Raw genomic sequence first — 19878 nt, 5'->3', positions numbered from 1 at the left:
GCTGCTTGTTGTTGCAGCATCCATGGGATCACCTGTGGGAATACGGAGCTGCGGCTCCCCGCTGGTTCTGGTTCTGGTTCTGGTTTCTGTGTGCGGGCTTGGCGCGTCCTCTCCGGACCGATGCGGTTTGTTGTGACCTTCTCTGTGATGAAGGCTGCTCTGATGATGATGATGGTGGTGGTGGAGCTGCAGGCGTGGTCGCCTCTCTGACCTCAGAATCAAACAGCAGAATGTTCAGGAATCCGCTGCTCTGACCGGGTTCCAGGGGTTCCAGGGTTTTCCAGGGTTTTCCAGGCTCCTCTGCAGCTTTTGGACTTTTCCCTCCCGTCCTGACGGAGCGGCTCCTGCAGTGACGGGGCAGAAATCATGTAAAATGTTTTCTGGGATTCTACGGCAGGAAAAACGGAGGTTTTGAGCCGTTTTCTAGTTTTTATTTTAGTTTTTATTCTTGTTTTTTTCAGCAGCCCAGACTCTCTTCAGATCCTGTGGAGAAATTATGTAACCAGATCCAGGCTGCTCTTCCTCCTCCTCCTCTTCCTCCTCCTCCTCTTTCCTTCATCTCCTCTTTTTTCAGTGTTTTCCTTCATCTTCCTCCTCCTCCTCTTCCTCCATCCATCCCCGTTGGGAACAATCGGGAACTTGTTGACGGGAATCTCAGAAAGTCCCAGTGAGTTCTGCCGAACCTGCTTGCTGTTGGTTCCGAACCCAAACGCAGCTCTGCAGGTCCAATAAAACTCCGTTTGATGCTGGACTTTTACAGTTTCCTGGAGAAAATTAAAGGAGCAGCTGTGGCCCCCCCTCTTCCCTCCATAAAGCCCACTGTGCTCTGATTGGTCCGCTGCGTTGGCTAGGCCCCGCCCCCAATATCTCCGAGCATTTTATTGGATCCAAACTACACTGTTCTCAGTGTAACTTCACTGTTCTCAACCTTTGAAACGGTTTAAAACCCGGATTTTATAGAAGCAAAACCTCATATAGTTTTTATTTTCATCATATTCCTTTAGAACGTCTCAGATCAGTGAAACCAGACCCATCAGCTGTCGGTCTCGGTTCTGAAGAGAGAATAATCTGGGTCGGGTCAGTTCAGGCTTCCTGATGAAGCTAATCCGTTAGCTCAGCCTGAAACGTGGCGGATCCGTTTGTCTTCCAGATCTGAAACATTTTCTGCCTCCTGCAGATTAATAATCATTCAAATGTTTTTGTTCTGGAAACCCGGAGGCGACCCGGACAGCCCACCCTGGTTCTGGTTCTGATCATCACCCCGAATGACAACATGAACGATGCTAGTAAAGGCACCTGGTGACGTTTAATGGCACAATGAATTAATCATGTTTCCTTCAGTTATTATAAAGATGCTGTTTATATCAAATACGACTGAAAAGAAATTTGATTTTATAAATTAACATCTTGAAATTGGGTCTCTGTCTCTTTAAGAAGCTCCTGCTCCTTCTGAAGCTCCGCCTCCAGGAAGTCGTCCCAACATGGCTCCTCTTTTAACCCTTTAATGTTTCCAGCAGCGTTGCTCTGAGCAGCAGCTGCTATAACGAGCTCAGCAGCTGATGGCTAGTCTGAAGGAGCTGAGAGGGGGAGGGGCTGCGCCTTGAAGGCGGGGCTAGGTCCACCTGGGCATTTTACACAGCTGAATGGTTGCCATGGAGATGAAAGGATTTCTCATACATGAATTAAAGGAACAACATGATGTAAAGGCCAGAGATGCTGATTTTATGCAACATGGCCGCCGCTTTATCATGTCCTCTGCTTTAGTTCGGCCTCTTGGTTACTATGGTTACGTTCACACAGCAGGCGAACAACTTTTTCACCACAGTCTGAGTCAGTGAACGCATCCTAACCCTGCCACTCCTGGTCCAACAGAACCGGATCAGAACCGTCTCAGAAGCTGCAGCTCCACCAGCCGCTGTGGTTAGTTTTCTGTTTATTGGCTTCCTTCATCTGCTGACCATGTGGTTCTGGTTCTAGAGGTTCTGAATGGTTCTGGGTACTTTTAAAGGTTCTATACGGTCCTGCAGGCCCGGCCCAGTCAGAAACCCGACCCACCAATGATCAGCTGTGCTGCAGCTGTCGCTAAGCTTACTCTGGGCTATTATTAACCCAGCAGCTCCGGTTCTGTTGGACCCCATCAGAACTTTTTACCTGGATGTAGTTCAGGTGTTTTTCTAGACCTACAGCCTGGTTCTGACCCGACACTGATGGTGGACCCGACTGGATCCGGTTCCTACAGAGGCAGAACCTTCTGGTCTGGATCCAGTCCAGAACCTCAGAGGTCCGGTTAGACCAGAACTCATCATGTTTACTTCTCTTCTTCTGTGGTTTTTCAGTTTGTTTCCATGTGGTAAACAGAGTGAATGTGTCGCCGTCTCTGATTGGTCCAGCTGGGTCATGTGACCAGGCGGCAGGGGGGGGGGGGGGGGGGGGCTGGAAGTTTAGAGTAAAAACATTTGATTTATTTTCTTCTGGTTTATATTATATAAATAGTTTAATAAGCTCCTGGTTCCTCCACGCTCTACACTGGACCGGTCCTCCCTGGTACCAGCAGAACTTTGGTTCTGGTCCAGCTGGTTCTGCTGCAGAACCTTGAAACCTTAAACTGATGCAGCGTCCCTGAAGAGCTGCTGCTGTCTCACCAACCAGGACAACACGCCTCGTTTCTGGAGCTCTTCCTGTCCTCCAGACACTCCTCTCTTCTTCCCTCTCTTCCTTCCTCCATTCCTTCCCTCTTTTCCTCCTTTCCTTCCTTCCTTCCTTCCTTCCTTCCTGCTGCAGTGCCAGAACTCCAAACCAAAGCAGAGATTGAGGCAGAGCAGAGGGAGGAGGTGAAAACTTTCTGCGGCTGGAAAAGGGAGGAGAGATGGAGGGATGATGGAGGAATGCGAGGGAGAGAGAGAGCGAGAGAAGGAGAGAGGGAAGCGATCATGAGGGAGGAGAGAAGTGGGGCGAAGGGAAAGGAAAAGATAAAAAAACATTCCAGTGGAAATACTTGAAGCTGGAAGTTTTTCTCTCCGGAAGCTGATTGTTCCTCAGAACCTTATACTATAATAATAATAATAATAATAATAATAATAATAATAATAATTTAATGTAAAACCTGCTACAGATTAAAATACACAGAATAGCTCTAATCTGGGCCGAATGTTCTGCACTGGTTTCACTGGTTTCCATTAACCATAAATTGCACCAATTAATTTGATGTAAATTTTAAGAAAGAAAAACACCTTTTACTATAAAACGTTGCTCTGTGACGCGGTGGCTCTTCAGCTGGATGTTACTCCTGCCAGAAACCACGAAGAAGACGACGACAGGAAGTGCTCTTCTTTGTGGTTTGTCAGAATAAAATAAAATATAAAGTTATGAACAGCATCACACAATTCATAAGTTGTGTTGAGTTTGTAGCTGTTCTGTAAAATGGCCGACTACGAAGCCGCGCCCCCCAGTGGGCGGGGCTTGTTGCTGACGTCTCCTCTGATTGGCTGATAGATGATGAGTTCTAGCGGCTGATGAATATATCATGTTTACAGCCATCGCTGCCATGATTTTTAATGACTTATTGCGTGAAAAAGCTTATTCACCTGAAAGTTTAATTTGATTTCTTATTTAAACTGGAGTTTTTTCATCTTAAGCAGAAAATAGAGATTTGAGGTCATTTGTGAAGGAAATTCACCGGTTTACAGATTTTCAGCTCATTAAACATCACAGTTAATCTCATCAACATTACTTATTTATCTGAAACAGAGAATCGGGTATCTTTAGTTGTTAAAGCCATCTGTGATTGGACTAGACCACTGTGGACGGCTCCACTGGTCAGGTTGGTTTAGTCACAGCGTTTAGGAATGTTTAAGGTTTTTATATAATAATCAACAGATTGAGCTTTAAAGGAACATTTCAGCCTTTTATTCAGTAAAAACAACAACAAAGCCACTGCAGGAGATGAATAAATGTTGAAAGTTTTAATTTGGAAACATAAATAAACATCAGAAACAGTGAAATATAAATAATCAGCTAAGAGAAAAACACAACGAGACGCATAAACCCAGAACCGAACACAAAGAAAGACGACGGATTAGTTCATGATTCCTGTAATGATGTTGGTATTTTTCCGGACCGGATCAGATGATCCTCTGACCCGGTTCTGGGTGGGAATCCAGCAGAACCTCATCAGGGACTTCCTGGGATGTTTGAACTGTTTCTGTTTCTTCTCACCATGGCTCTGTGTGTGTGTGTGTGTGTGTGTGTGTGTGTGTGTGTTTACATAGCTGGGTTACACGGAGGTGAACCTCCTTTCAGTGCTGCTCAACTGGTTCTGATTGGTCGGTTCAGTTCTACTAAACTCAGCTGGTTCCGGAGGTCCAGATGTCCAGCGTCGGTAGAAACTGTCCCTCTCAGAGACGGTTTGTCCTCTGGTGTCTCTGAGACATTAGACAGGTTGGGTCAGGTCAAAGGTCGGGCGGTGTCTGGACCCAGAACCAGAACCTGGACCCTGCTGGGTTGGTTCAGGGTCAGTAGATGGTTCTGAGTGGGTCCAGGCCCGGGTTGGCGCTGCAGCAGGGAGGGCGGGGTCGGCATGCAGACATGGACAGGAAATGAAAGCGGGTCGCTGCCTCTGGGCAGGAAACCAGCAGACTGACTGACTCTGGACCGGCCCGTTAGCTGCAGAACCAGACAGAAATACTACGGTGGCCATCTTTATTGGGTTTAATATTTAATACAGCTTGTTTGAGGATTAATCGGATATTAAAGTGGAGCTAAGCCCCAGTGAACGCTTAGCCCCGCCCCAAACACATTTTTAAAAAGTTCTACCAAAGTGGGCGGAGCCAAGAGACATTGAGGGGCGTGGTCAAGTGGAGGAGGGGGGGGGGGGTATCGCTATATTTGGCGGCTTTTCAGACCCGATTAGAGACTTTCTATCAAAAATGCGACTAGCAGCAGGTCCCCGATGTGGGGGGGGGGTCTTTATATAATCTATAAGCATGATTTATGTGGATGAATTATTCACCTATTTCCCTTATAGTGTGTGCCTAAATCAGGAGAGCTCGAGTCCAGAGCTACAATCCTGCAACTTTCAGATGCTTCCCTGAATCTAATGAGTATGTCGTTAGCAGGCCTGTTCAGAGCTGAATGGCTGCTGGAGGGAATCCAGCCATTTGATCCTGGTCTGTTGGAGTAAAGGTGCCTCTAAAACTTACAGGACTGTAGCTCTTGAGGACTGGACTTGAGCACCTTTGGTCTAAATGTAATCTTAATTATTTACACGACCATACCACCAGCAAAACTCCCCCAGCAGACTCCCGGCAGCTCACTTCCGGTGCAGTCCTGTCAGCTAAGCTAGCTAGCTAGCCAACCGTGTGTGGTTGCTAGGAGAAGTTCTAGTCTCGTCCTGCCACGGTAGATGGCGGGAAGTTTTGCGTTGCTATGGTGATAAAGTTGATAATGGGGACGGCGGCAGTGGAGGGAGAGCTTAGACCGAATCCTCCATCTTGAATGACAAAGCAGTGGATTTTTCCAGATGGCTGGTAAGTTACAGCTTGTGTTTTATTAGTTTTATCTTTCTTTTTCACAGTTTACTTTGCCTGTTCTTCAGCTGCCATTATTTGGTCTTCGCTATAATGAGTTATGAACACTGTAGTTAATTTGATGCTAATGCTACTCTGGTTAGCACAATGCTAATGCTACGCTGGATAATTAAGATTTCGCCCCTTTTATTGATGCTCCTGTTGCCTTTTTGACTCTCTGCTGCTGTTCTAATGTTTGGTTGATATCGTGATGTTTGCTGGGTCGTGTTAGCTTTAGCTCAGCTGGTTGTTGTGGTTCGCAGAACCCGGTTCAGTCCCTCTGACTGTCCCTCCGGTTGTAGCGTGTTTTGGTTATTTCTGCTAGAAATCCTCGCCTCTCTTGTGTTATTAGTTGATTCTCCTCAAGAATTCAGCCTGTTTATTTTTCACAGTATTGAATCTGATTTAGCTGCGACAGACTGGTGACCTGTCCAGGTTACCTGTCCAGGTGACCCCGCTTCTCGCCCGGAACTTTAGCTGGACAGGCACCAGCACCTCCTGACCCACTGAGGGACAAAGGTGTAAAGAAAACCTTTGTCCCTTGTCCCTTTGATGGGATCTGATTTAGTTATTAGCTATTGACACAGATTTCATAATTAATTTCTTCATATTTTGCAAGTTACTGAACTGACTTTTGTCCAATTTATTATGTTATTTTGCTGTATGGTAGGCTGCACAGTGGCGCAGTTGGTAGAGCTGTTGCCTTGCAGCAAGAAGGTTCTGGGTTCGATTCCCGGTCTTTCTGCATGGAGTCTCCATGTTCTCCCTGTGCATGGTGGGTTTTCTCCAGGTACTCCGGTTTCCTCCCACAGTCCAAAAACATGACTGTCAGGTTAATTGGTCTGTCTAAATTGCCCCTAGGTGTGAGTGTGTGTGTGTGTGCATGGTTGTGTGTCCTGTGTGTCTCTGTGTTGCCCTGCGACAGACTGGTGACCTGTCCAGGTGACCCCGCCTCTCACCCGAAACGTTAGCTGGAGAGGAACCAGCACCTCCTGACCCACTGAGGGACAAGGGTGAAAGAAAATGGATGGATGGATTTTGCTGTATGAAGAAAGTTATGTATTTGTGGAACTGCAGTCATTTTCCTGTGGTTCATTTGAATCTGGACCATAAAGGAAATCTATTCAGCCGCACCAAGACTTTGTCTGGTGATAAACGTATTGACCTTTTTCTCAGGTTTATTGGAGTTTTTATGGCGACATGTGAAGCAGCAGCCTCTCTGAACAGAAACGTAAAGATTCAACCCGTAAGCACCAATTTAAACTTATCAGCAAATAAAGTTTAGCCTTTAACTAGGCTGCTGGATTATGGAAAATACATGGCCACAAATGTTTGGTAAATATGAATTCATCATACTTTTAAACCAGGGGTGTCCAAAGTGTGGCCCGGGGGCCATTTGTGGCCCACAAATTAACTGCAATTCAAGAACGACACAAATGAGGCCCTCCAACACTTTTTGTAATTTTTTCAGGATGAGATTTTTCTTAAACTGAAATGTTTAAAACAAAAACAATTCTTCAGTTAGCATCTTTTTTTATGTTTTGTTTCTCTTTTTTTTTTTTAATTATTTTCTCATAAATGTAGTTTTTTTTTGCATGCTGATGAGTTCAGGTAAGCTGGAGTAAAACCTTTAAGTCCGGTAGGTCCAGTGAAGTGTCGTTAAGCAGAGCAGATGTGGTTTTGGGTTCTGAACGTCGTCAGATTGCAGAACTTTGGATCATTTGGTTCCTGGAAGCTGAGGTCACATTTTCTGTACGGTCGCTATGACGACACAAAGGCTTACATCACTGGACTCCACCCATCAGTAGAGACCAGCAGGGCGGAGCCGCAGCACAACCCTCATGACTTCATCACTGTGTGCGTGTGTGTGTGTGTGTGTGTGTGTGTGTGTGTGTGTGTGTGTGTGTGTGTGTGTGTGTGTGTGTGTGCTGCTCCAGGATCTGATGTCAGGAACGTTTGTTCTGCTTCACCATGAAGAGATGAAACAATCTGCTCAGTCAGAAGAACCTGATGTGTGTGTGTGTGTGTGTGTGTGTGTGTGTGTGTGTGTGTGTGTGTGTGTGTTTGGTAAGGAGCTTTACAGCAGTGTGTCCCTCACCCACAAATACCCGCTGACACACTCGGCATCCTGGGAACTATCGGGGGAAGGGCGACCTTGGGGGGAGGACATCTGCTTCAGGTTACTGTCAGCTGGAGGATCCAGAGCTGGGACAGGGAGCTGCTGGTTGGACTGGGATCTGTCTCCACTGGAGCTGCTGGTTGGACTGGGATCTGTCTCCATCCATCGTTGCTGTTCCTGAAAGTCTTCATTTGTCTGCTTGAATCTGTCTCTAGTTTTTTCAGTCTCCTCCATGTTTTTGTGCTTTCAGTGTTTGCGTACGTCCCAGTACCATCTCCATGGCAACAATGAGCCACATAGTTACAAAAGGCAGACAAACACCGGATTTGTTTTATTTTATAAACGTTTTAAATGGATGCTGAATCGTGAGTGGGGATCATGAATCTATTCTTTGGTGTTAAAACTGGGCCCAGATCATCACACCTCCACCACCGTGCCTGCAGTCAGTCTGAGCTCTTTGCTGTCCATCATGGACAGACGTCTCATCTGTCCAGGTCCTGACCTCTATTCAAACACAGCTGTATAGACCCATCCTGTGATGACCTTTGACCCCTGTAGGGTCTGATGGAGCCATTCTCTCTGAACCATGCAACTGTTGGCCTCCTGTTCCTCTCACTCTGCTGTGGTTGATGTGGAGAGGCCTGCAGGTGTCAGCTGACAGGTGGAGGGTCAGGGGTCAGAGGTCACCGGGTTCTCTTTTCTCCTCCTCCTCTGGTCCAGGAAGCCAGAAGCTTCACATCCAGGCTCTATGTTTCCTGGAGGAAGTTAACAGATTCATGAGAAACTACACACACACACACACACACACACACACACGCATCCTGTTCTGTGCGATTGGATCTGATGACCCATGATGCATTGCAGTGTTGGGCCCGGCTGGGCGTTGGATCAGAGCCGGATGAGATGATGGAACATGTTGATGAAGTTGAACTGGGAATGACTGCTGGTGATTTATGGGAAATAATTTTCCTGCTGTTTGTGTGTGTGAACGTTACTGGGCGAACACACACACACACACACACACACACACACACACACACACACACACACCTGATTATAAACTAACATTAACTCAGAGCAGAAACATCCACCACCATAAACTGGAGAAACGTTTAACGACTAAAATATTCAGGATCTCTGGATCAGTTGATCGTTTCTGTTTAAACACAACTTTATAATTAAAATGTTTTTAGTTGACTTCATTTTAACGCGTTTCAAAAAAACAAACATTTGGTATAATATTAAACTCTTATCTATATGGTCTAATGATGTCTTTAGTTTGTTACTGAGCTGAGGTTGGATGTAAAACCATCCTGGCCACATGTGGTATGATGGATTAAATATACAGACGGTTTGCCATAGTTGGAGTATTAAATGGCTGTAGGGTTGCCATATTCCCCTCCTGTCTGCAGCCATGCGGCTGTTCCTCCTCCTGAAGCCACCAGCCTGCATTGGTTCGGTGTGGAGTGCTGCACAGCCTGACCTGATCTGCCTCTGAGAGCGCCCTCTGCTGGACCGTTACCATGACAACCAGGCGTCTTGACGCTCTCCAACCCAGATGGGTTTTTACGTTTTTTTATTTTTCATGATGTTTCATCTGACGGAGCCGGGTTTTCCCCACATGGAGGCGTTGCCTAGCAACCAGTGGCCCATGGGCTTCCTGTTGGTCCCTACAGGTCGGGCTGTTGCGCTGTCATGGCGACGCAGGTTGGATGAAGTTTTCTTCCTGCTGAAGGGCGAGTGGAGGCAGAGAGGAGACATCTGGTCTGAGGAGGAGGAGGAGGATGAAGGGTGGAGCAGACGGGGTAATTAAAGGGACGGAGTGTTTATGAAGAGACGTTCTGCAGCTTCCTCCTATACAAACTCATTTTCTCCTCTCTCTCTCTGGAGGCTGAACTCCAGGACCGGCTCCTCCAGATCACTGGAGCAGCAACAGGAGGGGGAGGGGCTGGTTTCAGGCTGAACATCAAAGCTACAGTATGAACATTTTATAAAAAATGTATATTTAACCTATCATGCTGTGACGGTATGAGACAATGTGTGAAAAAGATCCAGGAGGAGGGAGTTAGCGCTGTCAATCATTCTTCTGTATGCGTTGCTCAGACTCTCCCCTCCTTTCTCCCTGCTATGCTGCAGCTAGCATAGCCTGTCATGAATGCTAATGCTAGTTAGCATGCCTGCTGATGATGGTGAGTTGTTTCTCTGCCTTTAGCACATTAGCAGTGAGTACATGAGCGTGATTGACGGCGCCAAGGCCCGCCTCCTGGTTGGTCTCTTGGTCAGAGCGTTTCCACCAGATGATCCGTCTTGTGTTAAACCTTTTCGTTATATTTAGTAACGGTTTAGAGAAATGAATGGTTTTGGGTCAGAACCAGAACCAGGACGGGTCCAGGTTGGTTCCCTCAGCTGGAGGACATGAACATGTCCCTCCCAGGCTCCTGTAGCAGAGACCCGTCCTCCTCAGATGGACGGATGAGAACGACCTCTTGACCTCTGTTGATCTGGAGCAGCCGGCGGCCATCTTGTCTCCTGCAGTCCTCTCTCTCTCCCCCCCGATCGCCCCGCTGTAACAGAGCGTTCTTCTTCTGCAGCTGTAGCAGTCTGTGTCCCAGCACCCTGCGGGTCACAGGGAGTTCATCCTGCTGGGAGGAACCAGACCCAGAAGAATCTCTGACTCAGTCTAACCCGATTAGACTCAGAACAGAACCGGGCCGCCGGCGCCGTCCAGAGGAGCCGCCGTCTGCAGCCACAATCGCTGCGTCTGTCCACTGAGGACGGGTTTCCCCACTGCGCTTTGACTGGGCCACGGGTCAGGGGGCTGATGGGAGGAATCCTGCTGGAGGCGACATGAGGCGGTTCTGATGACTCTGATTGGTTCTGGTGGCTCTGATTGGCTCTGATTGGTTCTGGTGGTTCTGATTGGTTCTGGTGGTGTGGTTCTGAAGGTTCTGGTGGCTCTGATTGGCTCTGATTGGTTCTGGTGGTGTGGTTCTGAAGGTTCTGGTGGCTCTGATTGGCTCTGAAGGTTCTGATTGGTTCTGATGGCTCTGATTGGTTCTGGTGGTTCTGATTGGCTCTGAAGGTTCTGATTGGTTCTGATGGCTCTGATTGGTTCTGGTGGCTCTGATTGGCTCTGATTGGTTCTGGTGGTTCTGAAGGTTCTGGTTCTGCTGCAGCAGAAGCCTCGTCTCTCTGGTGGAGGTGATTATGATCCAGGTCGTCTCTCTTGTTTCTGAATCGCTGCTGCACCAGGAAGAAATCAATTAATCGCATGATAAATTAAAACTGTCAATAATTTTCATTTTCATGTTGTTTTTCTTTCTACCAAAGCTGGATGATAAACTCTCAGGGTCTCAGAAGGACAAACTTCATAATTCAGTTTTAAATGTTTATCAGAATTTAAAGTTTATTGATCTGCAGTTATTATTCCATTACTGGATAAACAATATAAAAACTCCCGAGTGATTCATCGTCCAGCTGCATTAGTTACTGTAACGGGTCCGGTCAGCTGGTTCTGTCAGAACTTTCTGTCTGGGTCCATCTGATCCAGCTCTAATTAAAACCTGCAGCCAGCTGACCTTTGACCTTTCCTGATGTAAAGCATTCCTGGAGGCTCGTTAAAACAAACAACCTGAGAGGAGTTCTGGGTCGGTTCTGGTTCTGCTGGTGCAGAGGCTGGGCTTCGTTTGTTTGGATAGGAGGTGGACCCGGCTCGGCCCAGTCCGACCCGGTCCGTTGTTTCTTTAGTTTCATAATGGGAGGAAGAGCAGCAGGGTGTTCGGACCCAGCTGGGCGGTCCGGCCCGGTCCGGCAGGCTGAGCTTCAGACACATTCCAGGAAAACCTGGAGAGTTCTGCTGGGTTCCAGGATTGTCTGGTCCTCGTCATGACAAGCCGCGGTCCAGAACCAGAACCAGAGGATAAATCTGGCTCCTTATCCAGGAAACGATCAGACAGGTTTCATTATTTTACAGGTTTTATTATTTTACAGGTTTGATTATTTTACAGGTTTTATTATTTTACAGGTTTTATTATTTTACAGGTTTTATTATTTTACAGGTTTGATTATTTTACAGGTTTTATTATTTTACAGGTTTTATTTCTGCTGCAGGAGAAACTTTTGGTTTCATCTTCAGTGAAACATCAGAGAATAAATCCTGAATGTTTCCTGATCCTCAGCACGTTGGCTTGTTTTCTGGTTCTGGACCCAGAACCGTTTATCCTGGTATCGGCTGTGATGTCACACCGTCTCAGATTCAGTCAACATGTCCATATTTGGACGTCCTGTCTGTGTCCACAGTGGGAACCAGGATTCCTTCCTGAACAGAAACATCAATGTTCTCACGATGCAAACCACTTCAGCTCCACACACACGCTGCCTGTGTGTGTGTGTGTGTGTGTGTGTGTGTGTGTGTGTGTGTGTGTGTGAGACAGGCTTCCTGTGTTCAGAACAGAACCAGGCCCGGCCCAGTTCAGCAGCGGTGACCTCTCTGCTGGTCCTCAGCAAACTTCTGCATCGCATTCGACAATCTAGAGATCAGTAGGTACCGTTATAGAGAATAAAAACATTAAATATTGGTAAAAGGATCCTAAAATAAAGAGCTGCAAATCAATAAATGAATAGAAATTAAATAAAAACTCCTCCAGGAATCCTAATAAACCAACCATGAAACCAGTTTAACCAGTAGACCTGGAGCTACGTGAATAAAATACCAGCTGAACATTAAGCTGCTGTGGGATCAAAGTGTTGCTGTTATTGACGAGCTGCGTTCAGCACTCAGGACGTTTATTAATTATTAATATCGGTGAGTGTGGAGCAGAAACGCTCCAGCTGATCCTGAGTAACGTTCAGGATCTTCAGACACGCCTGAGCAGGCTAACACGGCGCATCAATAATGCACAAGGAGGCGATCAAATATGGATTTACTGCTGCTAACTGGGCTAACGGGAGCTGACTGGGGCTAACGGGAGCTAACTGGGGCTAACGGGAGCTGACTGGGGCTAACGGGAGCTAACTGGGGCTAACGGGAGCTAACTGGGGCTAACGGGAGCTAACTGGGGCTAACGGGAGTTAACTGGGGCTAACAGAGGATAACGGCGGCTAATGGCAGCTAACTGGGTCTAACAGAGGCTAAAAGAGGCTAACTGGGGCTAACAGAGGCTAACTGGGGCTAACGGGAGCTAACTGGGGCTAACGGGAGCTAACTGGGTCTAACAGAGGCTAACTGGGTCTAACAGAAACTAAAAGAGGCTAACGGGAGCTAACGGGAGCTAACTGGGTCTAACAGAGGCTAACTGGGTCTAACAGAAACTAAAAGAGGCTAACTGGGTCTAACAGAGGCTAATGGCAGCTAACTGGATCTAACGGAGGCTAATGGCAGCTAACTGGGGCTAACGGAGGCTAACTGGGTCTAACGGAGGCTAATGGCAGCTAACTGGGGCTAACGGAGGCTAACAGCTGAAGCTTCACCTCTGATTGTTTCTGTTTATCTGAGAAACAATCAGGAAGACGAGGAGAGGGAACATTTCAGGCTTTAGACGGATAAACTCTCAAACTGACTGAGTTTATTTCAGTTTAGCTTCTGACTGTAAGGTTAAAGATGCAGTGAAAGGAAAATCAGAATAAAAAGTTGTTTTTATTGTAATTTGTTTAATCTAGTGACTGACAGTCAGGTCTTCTGTGATTGGCTGTTGAGTTTAAAAGAAACATTTTCTCCATAATCCCATAAATGTTGATGTGTATCTGAGAGATTCTGGTTCTGTTCAGCATTAAAACTTGATGAATCCTATAGAATCTGAGCCGATCAGAACCGGTTAATGTTCTGGTTCTTTGTCTGGGCTCAGTCTGAACAAAACAATCCGCCTCACTGAACAAATCTGACCGCATGACTTATTGATGCCGCCGTCTGTCTGCTTTAACTCGGCTGGTTCTGGTTCTGGAGCGGCTCGGTTCTGGTTAGACTGAAGAGAACAGAACCAGAGAACTGAAGCTCCATATTCAGAGTCGGGTTCAGTTTTCCAGCTGATGAATCCATGAAGCAAACGGCAGGAAGTCATTATGTACGCTGTGTGTGTGTGTGTGTGTGTGTGTGTGTGTGTGTGTGTGTCTGTTGTAAACTGTTTCATGGAGGAGAAAATGATCAAATATTTTTTCTGCTTTGTTGCATCATCATAAAAACTTTAGAAAACAGATTTTTACTGGTGAAGCAGGAAGGAAGGTTCTTTTATGGGTTTAACCCAGTTAGCCCGTTAAAAGCTACGGAACCAGTATCTGTACTGATGTTCCTCTAGAAGCTCAAAGTTCCCACACTGTGTGAGACCCTGAAGTGTCCTGGATCAGCTTCTGTCTAACTGAAGCTGCCCAATCAGGAAGCAGAGAGTTATTTTATTGTTATTGTTGGTAATCGATTAACTGACTGGTAAATAAAAGCATTTGCTGACAGAATCACACAGTCAAACTGAACAATAAACATAAAAACCTTCTGACTGTAAATCTGACTCCAGAGCTCACCTGGCTCACATTCAGGAAATAATTCACCTTTTGGATCCAGTTATCAACCGATTAATCCAAAACGTGATCAATAGATCAGCTCTTCACTGTACTGATGTCCAGCTGAGCCCTTCACATGTTGCTGTTCGGACCTTTTAGCTGCAGATTCGTCCTTTGCTATAAATGATCAAACGTTCACTAAAGGAATGAATCTGTTGACTTTAATGCATGAAAATGTTTATTATGTAAAGAACTACATGTGTTTGTTTGCATGTTCTAATGTAATGAATTATCCTCAAGCTGTGTTGGTTTCCATCCACACCCGACGCTGGTTCGGACCTGGACCGGCCCACTGGACACCTTCTCTTATTTACATGCATCAGTATTGATCGGTATTGATCGGTATTGATTTCCTGCTGCTGGTATGATTAACCAGCTGTCAGCTTTTAGCTTCCCTCCATGTGGAAGCAATCACAGTCTGACTGCTGCAGATCAGATGTTATTAACAGATGGAAACCAGGTCAGCTCTCTCTCTCCTTACTCGATCGCCCTCTCTCTCTCTCGCCCGCCCCTCCCTCCCTCTCTCTCTCGCCCGTGATCTCATCCTCTCTGGCTGCTGACACATTCCTCTGCTTTCAGCCTTTATTCCTTCACTCTTTGTTATCAGGAGTGGTGTGTGTGTGTGTGTGTGTGTGTGTGTGTGTGGGATGTTTTCCCCCATGATGGAGCAGAGAGGCCCCCTGGAAGTGACTGATTGTCTGCGACCCGTCCAGAACCGTCTGGTTCCGTCTGGACCTCTGACGGGACCAGCATGCGGATCGTAGGAAACCTGCAGAGGAGAGAAATGAGAACATGAAGTTCATAAAGCATCTAGTTTGGTTCGGTTGATTATAACGTTAAGTTTGTTCATAATAATGTGCTGGAAGACAGAAAATGAAAACTAAACGAGACTAAAAGACAAAAACCTTTTCATTTAAAAGTCTGCAGCTGATTGGACCGAGTCATTTCCTCTGCAGATCAAGCATGAGGCGACAGTGGGGGGGAAACTCCTGCAGAACCAGCAGAAGCCACTTGGATCCTGGTTCTTCTTCCTGCTGATGCTCAGTTTGAACTGCAGGAAGTAGTCTTCCTCACCTGTGGATGAAGAGGAGCCGCTGATTGGCTGCTGGTCTTAACGAGCATATTGCCTGCTGTTGTGGTTGTGGATACATGTTGCCAACAGGACTTTAATGTCTGTTGCTAGGCAACCAGGAGGGCGTTGTAGTAAACATGGAAACGGTTCTGATCCTCAGACTGTAAACATCTAGACCTTCCATAATCAATCGGGTGCTTAATCCACCTAGATAATCTATAATCAATGAGTTATAGATCATTAGATATTAGCTAACCCCCAACTTCAGCTTTATAAGTTGTTCCTTACGGTTCTGTCTTTATGTTTCTGTGGATGTAAATTAGTTCTGCCATATTTTGCCAGTCAGTGCTGCCCTCTATGGGTTGGACTGTGGTACTGCAGCGATTTCCTATTGGTTCCAGCTTGGTCAGTGTCACTAAGCCCCGCCTCCAGGTATCAGCTACCTGAGACACGCCTCCTGTGGCGAGTCAGGAGGAGGAACAGCTGGCGTGGTTGGCATTGATCGCTGCCCGTCTCTTGGCTCCGCCCACTTTGGTGGAGGTTTTCTACATGTGGGCGGGGCTAAACCCTCTCAGGGTCAGCTCCAGTCTGATGATGCAACTCGGATTATTGATCATCAGATTATTGATCATCAGAACGTCTCTGGTTGATGTTTGATCTGGAAACAGAACCAGTTCAGAACCAGTAAGAACAGAGAACCCAGCAAGCGGTAACATGTTGCTGGGTCCAGTCTGCAGGTCCGGTTCTGACGGGTTCTTCTGAAATGGATCATAGTGAAACTGGAGAGCCAGAAAACACCAGTAACTTTATTATTCTACAACTCAGCCTCTTTCTGTTGATCTGGTTCTGTTTTCTCACAGTTTGGATCAGAACCGGTCGGATCCAGATGGATCTGGAATCTCCTCATAGAGCAGGAGGTTCTGCCTCGGTATCCCCCACTGGACCAGGAGTTTAGTGAGGAATCACAGACTATTGATAGATTATTGATAGATTTATTAGTGATGATCAGTGAAGTTCATCAGAACCGGATGGTCGGATCCAGAAAGCTCTTTGGTCTTTATAGAGGAGTCGGTGAGAACTTCAGGGCCGGTTCTGTTTCTGCCCCGTTTATCCATCCACTCATCGCGGTAACCATAGCAACCGCTAAGTGCATTAGCAGGGAGCAGCTAACCTGATTACAGGGAGAGAGTCCTGCAGAGGATGGAGGGAGCAGGTTCTGGTTCCGACTGGATCTGACTGCTACTATAGTTTTCTATCTGGTTTCCTGACTGGTTCTAACTGGATCTAACCTGTTCTAACTGGTTCTGACTGGTTCTAACTGGGTCTGACTGGTTCTAACCTGTTCTGACTGGTTCTAGCTGGTTCTGACTGGTTCTGATTGGTTCTGACTGGTTCTGATTGGTTCTGACTGGTTCCTGCTCTGCTGAACATGCGGCAGCCTGAACCATGTTTGGACCCAGAGACCCGGTTCTACTGCTCCGGTCTGGTGGACTCTGTGGTCCGGCTGTCGGCCCAGTAGAACCTGCTCAGCTGTCTGCTGAAAAGGGGCCTGGTTTCCATGGTTACGGCTGTTTTAGGTCATTTCCTCTCTTCTGTCTCTGTGTGGCAGCAGCTTCTGGATCAGAACCAAAGGATCGGGTCTCTGGAGGTTCTGGTCCATCAGCATCCTCCTCCTGCTCTGGGTCGGTGTGGTTCTGCTGGTACCGGGTCAGATAGCTGCTGCTGTCCTACATGGCTGGCTGTGGCCTAGTTAAAGCTGCAGAGGCAGTGATGGATGACGTCCCGCCTCCTCTCCGACCCAGTTCTCCAGAACCAGCGGCGCAGAGCGGTGAAGCTGAGCGGACCTCAATGGGACCTGCAGCAGCCTGTCTGGTTCTGGTTCTGGATGGGTCCAGTAATGATGTAACGGTCAGTTTGGGTCAGCAGAACATGGGGGAACCGTTTCCACGGTAACCTGTGGTTTTACCACCAGCAGAACCATCAGAACCGACCCGCCTGCTCCTGCAGCAGCCGGAGGTTCTGCTCCGATGTGAGCGGTTCTGGAGAGCGGCGTGGGCGGCTGAGAGCGGCGTGGGTATCTGCAGCGCTGCGGTTGCCATGGTGATCAGCTGATGCTCGAAACGTGAAAGAGCCAGAGAGCTTCTGTCCGCTCGGATCAGAACCACAGAACCTGCAGGCTCAGTGGATCACGGTTGGATCAGAACCGGAGGTTGGAAATGTTCTCCAGAACCAGCAGATTTATCCCAGCGCTCCCAGTTAAACTCTGGCCTCCGGCCAGTTAAAGTTTGTCTCCCAGTCGGGTCTTTGTGCCGCTGTCAGCAGCTTCATGAGTTGCTGCTGCCGCATTGCATGCTGGGACGGCGTTACCATGGAGACGTGGCAGTTTGCAGGGTAATGTCTGCTTCACTGAGGACGTGGACAGAGATGGGAGGGGACAGGATGGGGGACGTGTTGTCCTTCCTCCAGGCAGGCGAATCAGAACAGAGAAACTTTAATCTGGACTCTGTGTGAACGGACTGAACCGGTTCTGGTTCCTGAGCTTTCTGAGGCTCAACTGAACCCATGAACCTGAACCAATCAGATCCTCCATCAGTTTGATCTGTCTGCTCTCTGATTGGTCCTCAGAGATCAGCTAGTTGATGGTCTGGTTCTGGTCTGGTTCTGATCTGGTTCTGGTCTGGTTCTGATCATTAGTGAAAACAACAACTTTTCTATTGGGTATAGAGATGAGGTTTAAATCATTTTTACACTTTTATTAAATCGTAGAACCGAACAGATGAATATTTATTTCCATATTTCAGCAGACGCTGCAGATCGACCAATCAGAAGCCTTCATTTCCCCTTTGATGTTCAGTCTGGTTCATTTTGCTCTGACACATAAATGTGATGATGTCATCAGAACCAAGTCCAGATCTCCAACCTGCAGAAACGCTTTACTACTGCAGGCGGTTGTCATGGCGCCCCGTGTGTGTGTGTGTGTGTGTGTGTGTGTGTGTGTGTGTGTGTCTGCTGCAGCAGAAGCCTCGTCTCTCTGGTGGAGGTGATTATGATCCAGGTCGTCTCTCTTGTTTCTGAATCGCTGCTGCACCAGGAAGAAATCAATTAATCGCACGATAAATTAAAACTATCAATAATTTTCATTTTCATGTTGTTTTTCTTTCTACCAAAGCTGGATGATAAACTCTCAGGGTCTCAGAAGGACAAACTTCATAAATAATTTTATTTGTTCAAAACGCTCCAGTTTTAAATGTTTATCAGAATTTGAAGTTTATTGATCTGCAGTTATTATTCCATTACTGGATAAACAATATAAAAACTCCCGAGTGATTCATCGTCCAGCTGCATTAGTTACTGTAACGGGTCCGGTCAGCTGGTTCTGTCAGAACTTTCTGTCTGGGTCCATCTGATCCAGCTCTAATTAAAACCTGCAGCCAGCTGACCTTTGACCTTTCCTGATGTAAAGCATTCCTGGAGGCTCGTTAAAACAAACAACCTGAGAGGAGTTCTGGGTCGGTTCTGGTTCTGCTGGTGCAGAGGCTGGGCTTCGTTTGTTTGGATAGGAGGTGGACCCGGCTCGGCCCAGTCCGACCCGGTCCGTTGTTTCTTTAGTTTCATAATGGGAGGAAGAGCAGCAGGGTGTTCGGACCCAGCTGGGCGGCCCGGTCCGGTCCGGCCCGGTCCGGCAGGCTGAGCTTCAGACACATTCCAGGAAAACCTGGAGAGTTCTGCTGGGTTTCCAGGGATTGTCTGGTCCTCGTCATGACAAGCCGCGGTCCAGAACCAGAACCAGAGGATAAATCTGGCTCCTTATCCAGGAAACGATCAGACAGGTTTCATTATTTTACAGGTTTTATTATTTTACAGGTTTTATTATTTTACAGGTTTGATTATTTTACAGGTTTTATTATTTTACAGGTTTTATTATTTTACAGGTTTTATTATTTTACAGGTTTGATTATTTTACAGGTTTTATTATTTTACAGGTTTGATTATTTTACAGGTTTTATTATTTTACAGGTTTGATTATTTTACAGGTTTTATTATTTTACAGGTTTGATTATTTTACAGGTTTTATTATTTTACAGGTTTTATTATTTTACAGGTTTTATTATTTTACAGGTTTTATTTCTGCTGCAGGAGAAACTTTTGGTTTCATCTTCAGTGAAACATCAGAGAATAAATCCTGAATGTTTCCTGATCCTCAGCACGTTGGCTTGTTTTCTGGTTCTGGACCCAGAACCGTTTATCCTGGTATCGGCTGTGATGTCACACCGTCTCAGATTCAGTCAACATGTCCATATTTGGACGTCCTGTCTGTGTCCACAGTGGGAACCAGGATTCCTTCCTGAACAGAAACATTAATGTTCTCACGATGCAAACCACTTCAGCTCCACACACACGCTGCCTGTGTGTGTGTGTGTGTGTGTGTGTGTGTGTGTGTGTGTGTGTGAGAGACAGGCTTCCTGTGTTCAGAACAGAACCAGGCCCGGCCCAGTTCAGCAGCGGTGACCTCTCTGCTGGTCCTCAGCAAACTTCTGCATCGCATTCAACAATCTAGAGATCAGTAGGTACCG

The 19878-nt window shown here is 46.8% G+C and overlaps 1 protein-coding gene across 2 annotated transcripts in view; it reads left to right on the top strand.

Moving 5' to 3' along the window:
* LOC103477426 (spectrin beta chain, non-erythrocytic 1-like) overlaps positions 1-19878 on the top strand; it is a 93941-nt gene that overhangs the window by 223 nt on the left and 73840 nt on the right. Inside the window, exon 1 of one of the 2 annotated variants that reach the window (XM_081616401.1) lies at positions 5504-5525. The exons of the other annotated variant lie outside the window; for it this stretch is intronic. The gene's annotated coding sequence lies outside the window, so the exon portion shown is untranslated. Of the gene's footprint in view, positions 1-5503; positions 5526-19878 lie in introns of those variants that run through there. 2 annotated transcript variants of the gene reach the window in all.

Source organism: Poecilia reticulata, chromosome 15, assembly GCF_904066995.2.
Source record: "Poecilia reticulata chromosome 15, P_reticulata-male-v2, whole genome shotgun sequence".
Taxonomy (NCBI): Eukaryota; Metazoa; Chordata; class Actinopteri; order Cyprinodontiformes; family Poeciliidae; genus Poecilia; species Poecilia reticulata.
The sequence above is the reverse complement of the archived record's forward strand: the minus strand, read 5'-3'. Positions and strand labels throughout refer to the sequence as shown.